At 38.3% G+C, this 9,240-nt stretch overlaps 1 non-coding gene across 1 annotated transcript; it reads right to left on the bottom strand.

The window, feature by feature from the left end:
* Positions 1-8,677: 8,677 nt before the first annotated feature.
* trnav-uac lies at positions 8,678-8,749 on the bottom strand. The gene has a single exon. It is a non-coding gene; the product is annotated as a tRNA-Val (tRNA).
* Between the last annotated feature and the right edge of the window lie 491 nt (positions 8,750-9,240).

Here is a 9,240-nt window from a genome sequence, read left to right on the forward strand (position 1 = left end):
TATGAAAATGACAAGGAATGACTATTGGCTCCATCAAACCCATTCCTTTCATATACTATGCAACACCTAGCCTAACATTGACATAAACCCATCTAATCCAGGTCTCAGATAGATATTCCACAAATCATAAAGGCAATCAAACAAAGTCAATAGAACCATAAAATCATAGAAATTTACAACACAGAGAAGCCCGTTCAGCCCATCGTATCTGTGCTGTCTCTGTAAAGAACAATCCTTTCACTCTTATTTTCCTGTCCTTTACCCAAATTTCTGTAGTTGACTCCTTTGTAGTTATTTACCTAGTTCCCTTTTGAAAGCTAAAATGGATTCTGCCTCTACCGTCCCTCTTGGCATGGTGTTCCATATCCTAACTATTCTGTACATGAGGAGCATTCTCCTGAACTCCCCAGTTGCTCATTTTCATTTCATTTTCTAACTATCTTCAATGTCACCTTGGAGCTAGTCCTGTTTACCTTTTCCCCCAAGGAGACTAATGTAGTGATTTTTGGAGCAGTAGTGGTGCATTAGACTAGTCCCACAATTCTCTCTAACCCTAGATTTCCAATATTTATTATTCATTTCCCACAAAACATACAGAACATGTGCCCTCCTAGCCTTAGCAGCAATAAAGTCATTTTGTCACATTTCAGTTTGCACCTATTTCTAATACAAACTTTCAAGTATATTTTATGGAGTTAATTTACACGACACCTAATATTCTACTTTTCCTTATACCAGATTCAAATGAGACAGTAGTACGGAGAACAAATCTCTCATATGCAAGGTCATGTGTCTTGCATTATTTATAGGAAGAAAGATGAAGAACAATGAAAATGTAGCTCTTGAACACAATCACATAAGTTTTACGTGACGTTTGTTCTGCAGATTTTGCTAGCACTACATTAACCAATACATTATCCTCCTTGTGGAGGGCAAGGGGAGATCTCCTTCGATCTGAACTGTGTCCAAGATGGCATGCTTGATAACCAAATGTTGGAATTGAGTCAAGCCTCTGTGGTGGAATCAGCAATCTAGTTTCTGAACCAGCGGGTCATCAGTACTTCAGGGCGTTGCTGATGACAACCCAGTCAACCTGGATCATCGGAAGGACTTGGAAGGACAAGTCCTGTGGGTGCTGGGATTCTTCCCACTCAGCTCCTGCAAGCCAAAGTCCTAACTGATAGGTATATGAAGGCACTATACAAATGCAAGTTGTCATTGTTATTGGTCGGTCCTCTGTGGACAAGAGCGGGAAGCCAGTGCTTCCAATGGCAAGCTGTGCAGTTTTAGTTGGTTAAACTCCTGCAGTACCACAACGCAAACTATGGAGGCCCTGAAACATGGGTCTTGCCAACCTGTACCTAATCCTTTCTGGAATTCGGTAAACAGGATGCACCCTCTAGAAAAAGAGTGCACATTACATTCCAAACATGGGATTTTTCATATGTAGATGCCATGCATGGAATTCTCAGTTTGGTTTGGATACTATGAACCATGGTGATTGATTTCCCAGTGTGTCAGGCTGACCAGAAAAAAACAACATAGATGGAGAAAAGTTACCTCATGTTACATGATTTTACCTCCAGCCCCAACTCAATAATTCTCTCCAGTTGTTCACTGTGACCATTCCAGCCAATGTACAAACTTGCCATTTTGTTTTGACCTTCAGCTCTGCTTCAAACCAAGGCAAATATCTGACCCTTGATCAATCTCACTTTCCATCTCTGGAACATCACTAACTGTGCTTCTATCTATCCCAGCTCAACCAAAACCCTAATCCATGGTTTTGCCACTTTGAGATTCAACTTTCTACTGCTCTTTTTTTCCAACCTCTCTAAATCAACAGGTTTGGCTCATTCAGAACCCCACAGCCCATATGCTCTTCCACCCTAGGCCCTGCCTATTTTTGCAAGGCTTCTTTGGTTTTCAATCACCCAGAAGAATGATTGCAAGGTCTTTGTTCTGATCTTCAAATCATTTCACAATCTTGTCAAGTCCTATCTCTGCAATCTTCACCAACCCTATTGTTCCAACTGCACCCACCACTCCTCTGACTGGTCTGCCACTTTTTCCTCAATCTCTCCATCCCACACTTTCTTCTGGAGGTCTTTCCCTAAATCCCTTACCTTGCACTTCTCTTCCTAAAAAACCCTCTTAAAACCTTACCACTTTGACTGTGCCTTCAGTCGACTTCATCAAACCCCACCTTCCGCCCTTGCTACTCAACAATCCACATTGACATTGTAGAACACTTCATCTTTTATCCTAGATGAAAACATTAAGTATAAGCAGTTAACTTTAGAACTTTAGGTCTGTAAAATAGCAATATGATAAAGGCTGAATCTCTTAATTAGAAAGAAATGCGCATTCAGAGACTAAAGAATGGAATTTGTGCTCAAGGTGAATATTACAGTCAGTGAAAGCAGACCTGCAAATCAGTCGAATTTAAACCTTATAACATTTCCACTTGCTTCCACTTGTAATTTGCTCTATCAGTTGAAGAATTGCCAAACCAGCTAGACATTGATTGAAAAGACACTTAGCAGCTTTATGATGGATGAATAATGTAGGAATGAAAATGAATGCTGCATTGGTAACTGAGTAATGGAACTTCAGATAAACTTAAAGAGAGATCACTGACTGGAATGTGGAAAGCATTACGCAACTGAAAGAGTTGACTGTAGTCAGGCAATCCAAGGACTGAAAGATCTTCCAAGTTAATTTACAATTTCCCTGCTTTAGCCAAATGCATTGCAATGATCTTTTCTAATCCTGTATAATCATATGCTCCTATTGTAGTAGTGAAGATTGAATAGAAAATGATAGAAATAAAAGTCAAAAGTGAACACTTACACCAATTAAATAAGTAAGGATACAGTGAAAGTATGGGAACCTGGACCAAAAAGAGACTAAAAGCGGGATTAATAAACTAAAACACGGGTTAAAGGAATATAAAAAGAACTTCAGTAAAACTGAAGAACAAAGGAAAGCCAAAGTAGATTTAAGCAAAGTCAGGAGCAAATTATCAGCTAAAACATTTTCTCTTTAAGGCAGTAAAAGAGGGAAACTATTGAAGCCAAAATAAAAATAAAACATTTATTTTAATAAAAGTACACACATTTATGTGTCTGGGATGAGGGATAGAGAGCAGCTTTCAAACAGTGCAATTGCAGTGAGTGCTTTGAAAAATGTAGCAGGAAAAAGCCCTGGAAATCACAAGAGATTGCAATAAGGAATTTACTGGCAGAGGAGAGTAATGCCTACAGTATCAGATGGCTAATGCTCAGATTTATGTTGTCTTTGATGAAATAACTGGAGAATTCATGCAACACAGAGAAAGCAAATATACACATTTTATTTTAGAATCACTGGCAAGCTTTCCCACTGCTTGTCCAGCTAGGACTATTTTAGAATTGCATTGTTTGGCTTATGTTGGAAATTGCACCCCATGGAGATTGTTTTTAATCTTGTGTTAGCAGAAAGCTAAAACAACAGTGAGCTTGAGATTTTGCTATTAAGAATGAACACAAGTTCTATTTTATGCATTTTCTGAAGCAATGCTAATGAATTGCCATGAGCATCCAATATTTCTAAATGCTTAGTATTAACAAAATCTTAGCAGTTAATAAGGAATCACTTTCACACAGCTAAAGTACAGTCCCCAAATTAAATTGGTTATTCAATTCATGGCTGTTTATGGTATATCTCTGTGTGCATATTGAGTGCTGATTCGCCCATGAATAAAACCCCAAAAAATTCTTAATATTCCTTGCATTTGGTATAACACCTTTCATGTTAGGCGGACACTCAAAAGCACTTCACAGGATATATTGTAAAGTGGAGTGACAATGTGTTTTGTAGGTGAATTCAGCAGCCAATTTGTGCACAGCAATGAACCACAAACAGTCATGTATTGAATGGCCAATTTTATTTGTGGGATTGTTGGCCAGGACACAGTCCACGGTGAAGCACTTCACAGGATATTTCCTGTGGTTGAGAAATCCAAGTGTGTCTGCATAAAAATGGTAAATAATTTCCGAGACAAAGACATTTGGAAAACCTCTGTAAAGCAAACAAAATGCAATACTAACTTCAAGCAGGATCTCATTGTAATTGTGATTTCTTTCCAATAAAATTTGCAAGAAATATTTCTGAGAGGCTTTTAAATCTTTGAAATTGAATATTTCTGCACCATTTATCATATTTCATACTGGTATCATCCTGGCTCAGCTGGCAGCATCCTCGTTCCTGAGTCGGAAGGTTGTGGGTCCTACATCGGTTCTTAAACTCACACAGTGTGCCACTCCAATGCGGTGCCTAAAGTGGTGGGGGAGGAGGGTGTTTAGCATTGTCAGTGCTGCTGTGTTTCAGTTGAGACGTTAAACCGAGGTCCTGGCACTATTTGAAAAGAGAAAGGAGTTTCCCCAGTGTCCTGGTGAACAACCCCCAAATAAAATTGATCATGGCTGTTTGGTGGACATTGCTATGCACAATTGTAACTTTAGTCCTCCTGACATAAAAGCTACTATGAGGAATGCAAGGATTGTTAAATATTTGTTTTATCCTGTAGAATAAAGTAGAAATACAGAAGGAATTGTGGGACTAGTCTCTCCTTTTCAGCGCAGAAGGAGGCCACTTTTTCCTTCATATCTGTACCCCTTCTACCCATTTTTCTAAATCACTTGATTTTGATTAATCCCACTTTCCAGCTCTTTCCTGAGATCCCTTCATGTGTTCACTGCTCAGGTTCTTATCCAGTCTCTTTGAAATGGTTCTATCGATTCACCTCAATAGCCACTTGTAGTAATGAATTCCAAGCCCCAACAACTCTCTGAGTTAAGAAATTACTTTTCACTTCTTTCCTAATTATTTTGTGAGTGCTGGGGAGAAACCAGCATTCCTCCCATCAGTAACCATAGTGGTAGATCTCTCTCTATGGGAATGATGTCCTTAGTTATTTTGCTGCTGCTAACCTTTTATGGATCCCAATTTCCATTATAAAATGATTCTGAATTGTATGCAGTCATATATAGCTTACATGCTGAGCTACAGAAGCTCAAACTGGAACAAGAGATATGTTGTTTCTGTATCCCTCACTCTGGCTGCATTAATTCTATTGAGCTGTAAATGAAGAAACAATAAAAGTTACATCTCATCAAACCAGAATAATGCCCCATATTGACCGATTAAACTGGTTACATTAGATTTACATTACTCTTGTCTAAATTTTCCTATGCATAAATCAAAGCAATAGACAGAAGGTTTCCTGCTAAGTGAAGCTCTCAGTCCTTTCAATCGCATTTACAATCTTGCTTGCTTCTGTGATATAATTTACTGATTGATTCCCTCTGGGTGAGATTTGGATTGTTGAGTCAGTTTATCAGGGACGTGTGCTGAAAATAGCTTTTGTGTAAACAGGGCAAAGTAGGAAATGTGCTAACACGTGAATTTTCAGGATTTCATTGGTAGAGTAAAACTCTTTTACCCCGACACAGTAAATGATTATAGCAGCATTTTCGGGCAATGAGTTGCAAATTCCGCCCATTGGGAATTCAATAGCAATAAATCAACTTTTTTTTTGTGCATGACAGATGCGCCATGTTATGCTTAGAAAAGACTTGTTTATCTGCTATCTTTTATTTAAAAAATGTTTTCTTTTCCTCTTTCTTTTTTATTGCCCTCCTGATGTGAGCGTGACATGTGTCAGATTAGATTATCATGTACCAATTGCAGTACCTGTCATTGGCACATCAAGCAAGCAAGCATTAATGTGAAGCCCATTGGAACCTTTTGGAATTGGAGTGTAATTTTCTGTGAGTTACAATAAGCTTCTATTCACAAATGTCACATTGGTATTCTTATGGTATAATGTCAATTAGAAGCTTTTTATTTGCCGTAATTTCCTTTGCAAAACTAAACATAACGATCCAGATATATAAAGTGTGCCTTACAATATGATATTTTATGTTACTAATTAACTTAATTACTTTTGTTTGCCTGCAAAATACACAATAAATCTTGTGGGGGGTTTGAAATATCCTACCAATGTAAAATGCTATATCAAACCCAAGAATTAGTATTATATTATGTCGCTGTTAAGATGTTGTTAATGCAAGTTATTGTTAAGGACAGAGAGCAATAGTAGAGTTTTAAAAATGATTACTCACATTTTTATTTTTCTCCCTCCTTTTTAACTTCCATTTTCAACATTTCCCATAGAGTCCACATTTGTTTTAAAAACGATAGCAGATAAATAAGTCCTTCCCTAAGGATAACATGGCACATCTGCCATGTGACAAAAAAGGAACAAAGTATAACCAGGTAAAACTATTCTGTAGTTGGACAGACACTGAAAGCACCATCACAGTATAAGGGCATGTAGAATAATAGGTTGTATAAACAGACAGATGAGACAGACAAAACCATGAATTAGACTGTGCAGAATATTATGTCCAGTTGCACATGAAAAATGTTATGAGGCCATGGAAATGATTACAACAACAGTTTGCATTTCTATAGCACCCTTCACACAGTGTAGTGTCTCAGAGTGCTCAACAATGCCAGTGTTTGACGCCAAGCCGGGAAAAGGGGGCAGGTGACCACAGGCACGGTCGAAGAGGAAGGTCTTCAGGTGTGATCAGACAGGCAAGGAAGAGGCAAGGTGCAGGGATTACGGTAGAGTTCCAGAGTTTTGTGAAGGAAGTGGATAGCGGAGTGGGGTGCATGCTGGTCAGAGAGGAAGGGATGTGCCAGGGCATGAAGTGATTTGTACAGGAATATACAAAGAAATGGTTTCACATTTAACAGCATTGAACTTTGAAGTGAAGCTAAGGAAGACATCTAAGGAAGTTGTCAGAGATGTGACAAATTTGTTGAACATGGAAGATATAAAGAGGTGATTATGGAAATGAAGAATAAAAGACCTGACAACTGTACAATATAAAGCAATTACAAGTTAAAGTTGGCTTATGGATGAACTTCTGACCTCTTACAGTTACTTTTAAGGGAATAGACTCTTGTGGTAAATGCTAATTGATGAAGCATTCTGATGGGATTAGCCAGATTTATATAAATCAGGACTGAGACTAATAGGGCAAAAACCTTGGGTAAGTGAGAGAATAAAAAATGGTTAGATCAGATCCCGGAAACAGACGCCAATGCATGATGGAGGAAGTTAGATTTGCTCAAAGCCTTTTGCCATTCACACATTCTAATGTTCGTGTATGCATATGAACAACATATCCATCTTACTTGCCTTTCCCAAGCTCCGCATAGCAAAGTATGTACACCATGAAATTACAAATTGTCACTACTGATTCAATCAATGATACTTCCTTGGTTTTGTAAAACATGACAAATGATCTTTCCATTAGTCACTGAGATGTAATTTGACTATTAAGCAGGAGCACCAGCCAAGCTGCAACATTTATTTAAGAAAACATCAACCTTATTTCTGAGGTCATCAAGGATCATAACAATTTTATTTCTGGTGCATTATTTCAGCCAATGTGAAGATGAATGCATTTCTATTTGAAAATAGTTCATTATCTTGACTGATAGGATTTTAACTTCTGGAAAGCAAAGCTGCAGTAGGGTGAGGTGTTTTTTGCAATTAGGCAAATTCTTTGCACACTGAGAATAATTAGTTTTCAAACTACCCACACCGCAAACCATTTTCTCCATAACATGTTCATGTTTGTTGTCCAAGGAATGGTTTATGTCTCTGTAGACCCACATCTAAAGCAACGGTTTCCTGTGTTAAATATTACATTTCCTAAAATACTACAGAAGCTTTCTTCCCTCCAGTATTAATTATTTAAGTGTAAAAAGTCCAGTTATACTTTAATATGAACCAAAATTAAATTGGCCTTTTGCAAAAACAGCATCCACAGTATCTATTTGTGTACAGGAGCAAAGAACGCACAGGTGTCAGCCTGGCTCATTTGATAGTACTCTTAACTCTGAGTCAGAAGGTTGTGTGTTTAAGCTCCTTGTTGGAACTTTGCACTCACAGTCTACGCTAACACTCTAGCACAGTGTTGGGTGCACTGCATTATTGGAGGTGCCGTACTTCAGATCAGATATTAAACTGAGGTCCTGTCTGCCTATTCAAGTGAGTTTTGAAGAACCCATGGCACTATTCTAAAAGTTAAGGGAGTTTCTCCCAATATCCTGGCCAACCATCTCACAAACAATAAATTGGTCACTCACTTTGGTGGGATATTGCTGTATGCACATTCGTCTACAAAATCCGCACTTTACTGTAAAATACTGTGAGGCACTTTGTGATATCCACCTGATGTGAAAGCAGTTATTTCAAATGCAAGGATTATTATACCAATATGAAGCTGCCCTATATAAAAACATGTTAGCATAGTATACACCTCTTTTTATTATAAAATAATAACCTTAAATTTAGTGCATTTTATAATAATAATAATAATAATCCTTGCATTTGATATAGCGCTTTTCACGTCGGGAGGACGTCCCAAAGCGCTTCACAGAATACGCTGTAAAGTGAATTGACTGTATATTTGTGGGCGAACGCGGCAGCCAATTGCGCAAAGCAATATCCCACAAACAGTCGTAGATTGAAAATGACCAATTTATTATTGTTTTTTTGGGTTTTGGAGGGATTATTATTAAGGGTGTGGAGTAAGGAAACTTGCCCAAGGTTTTGCCCTGCCTGGAATTGAACTCAGGTCTCTCGCTTGTAAAGCGAGTGCTCTAACCACTGAGCCACAGGACTTTATGTCAGGAGGACATCTCAAAGCTGTTCATATGGTAATACTGTAAAGTGGAGTGATTGTGTATTTTGTAGGAAAATGCAGCAGCCAATTTTCATACAGCTCTGTTCCACAAACAGCCAGAGTGAGAGTTCTGCGGTTACTTAAGTTCAAACCAAATTTACAATACCCTTTGTTACCAATTCAGTGAAATTTCACCTTGTTTATTGCTCATGGTCAATTTCACAAGGTGAACACGAGAAGCAAGACAGCTGCACATGTTCATCCTCACATGTGTGCACTTCATTGCAATTCACAATTCCCTTTTTTGTCTGTCCCTGTCTCTGATTCATGGAAAAGATCTGTGAAGGGAAGTAGTATAAACAGAAATAACACATCCCTGGGGGAATATGGTTGGCTTGAGATCTCCACTGAAGCACAGCCAGAAAAATTCCAATGGGCACTATCCAAAGCAAATTTATTTTGAATCCTCTGCAGATTCAGGGAAAAGGCA

The sequence above is a fragment of the Callorhinchus milii genome, unplaced genomic scaffold (assembly GCF_018977255.1).
Source record: "Callorhinchus milii isolate IMCB2004 unplaced genomic scaffold, IMCB_Cmil_1.0 Scaffold2, whole genome shotgun sequence".
Lineage (NCBI taxonomy): Eukaryota > Metazoa > Chordata > Chondrichthyes > Chimaeriformes > Callorhinchidae > Callorhinchus > Callorhinchus milii.